This window comes from Octopus bimaculoides, chromosome 20, assembly GCF_001194135.2.
Source record: "Octopus bimaculoides isolate UCB-OBI-ISO-001 chromosome 20, ASM119413v2, whole genome shotgun sequence".
Classification (NCBI taxonomy): Eukaryota; Metazoa; Mollusca; class Cephalopoda; order Octopoda; family Octopodidae; genus Octopus; species Octopus bimaculoides.
The window spans coordinates 33993423-33994469 of NC_069000.1; positions in this window are offsets into that span (position 1 = coordinate 33993423).

Below are 1047 nucleotides of genomic sequence, written 5' to 3' on the forward strand. Positions count from 1 at the left end.
AAAACAAAGTGAGTGAGTGACTCATTTTGTTTTGTTCCTCTTGCAAGGCAGAGAAAGCTGATATTTTTACTGCTTGCCTTTCAGCTGTGTTGTCAACAGAGAACAAATTTTTTACTGCTTGCTTTCAGTCATAGAAAGAGCAGTGACCAAGAAAGAGAAAGACAGAGAAAGCAGCATTTTTACTGCTTACCTTTTAGCTGCGTTAAACCAGCAGACATGTTGTGATCTTATTTTACTCTTGAAGTGAGTGACTTTCCTGAGGCATTCCTCCATAGTCAGACAGATTTAGACAAGAAATGCATATTTAGTCAATTTACAAGTTTGTTTTATTGCTTTCTGATATATTTCGTACAATTATTTGGTACCAAAGAGTACACATTTTATCTTTATCGTCTACTTGTTTCAATCATGAGATTGTGGCCATGCAGGGGCACCACCTTCAATAATTTTTAGTCTAATGAATCTATCCCAGTACATTTTTTAAATCCTGGTGCTTATTCTTTTGGTCTCTTGTGTCGAACTGCTAAGTTACGGGAACGTAAATACACCAACAATAGTTGTCAAGTGTTGGTGAAGAACAAACAAACACACACACGCACACGCACACACACACATTGTAGAAGACACTAGTAGAAGACTGGACCTGGAACCATGTGGTTGGGAAGCAAATTTCTTACCACACACCCATGCTTGCTTTCTAAAAAGATGTTACCAATGAACAGAGTATTTTTGATCCCTTCTTAAGACCTGAATTTAGTCATGTGACCCCAGAGTTTTTTTTACTATTTCCCACATACAACGAAAAGAAGAAACCGGCAATTTGTGTGTGATTAAAAAGTAAAGTTTTTATCCATTCGTTCATAACAATGCTTTGAAATTTAATTTTAAATATTCAAAGTTATCTAAGAAAGGTTATGTAAAAAAAAGTAAACTAGCATCTAAATTATCTAGTAACATAAAGTTTCGATTCATAGTAGAATTTCTCATGCCTTCAATTACCCCCAGGATGGCAAAATGGTCAATTAGTTCAGTTTTCTCTCTACTTTC